Below are 406 nucleotides of genomic sequence, written 5' to 3'. Positions count from 1 at the left end.
TCACAACTAGACCAATAAGCAACATCAGGATAAATGGAGAAAAGATTGAAGTTGTCAAGGACTTCATTTTACTCGGATCCACAATCAACACCCATGGAAGCAGCAGTCAGGAAATCAAAAGACACATTGCATTGGGCAAATCTGCTGCAAAAGACCTCTTTAAAGCATTGAAAAGCAAAGATGTCATGTTGAAGACTAAGGTGTGCCTGACCCAAGCCATGGTATTTTCAGTCATCTCATATGCGTGCAAAAGCTGGACAACAAATACAAAAGACCAATGAATACGAAAGACCAAAGAAGAATTGATGCCTTTGAATTGTGGTGTTGGTGAAGAATATTGAATATACCATGGACTGCCAAAAGAATGAACAAATCTGTCTTGGAAGAAGTACAACCAGAATGCTCC

Source organism: Trichechus manatus, unplaced genomic scaffold (genome assembly GCF_000243295.1).
Source record: "Trichechus manatus latirostris isolate Lorelei unplaced genomic scaffold, TriManLat1.0 scaffold00026, whole genome shotgun sequence".
Lineage (NCBI taxonomy): Eukaryota > Metazoa > Chordata > Mammalia > Sirenia > Trichechidae > Trichechus > Trichechus manatus.
Note: the sequence above shows the minus strand (reverse complement) of the source record.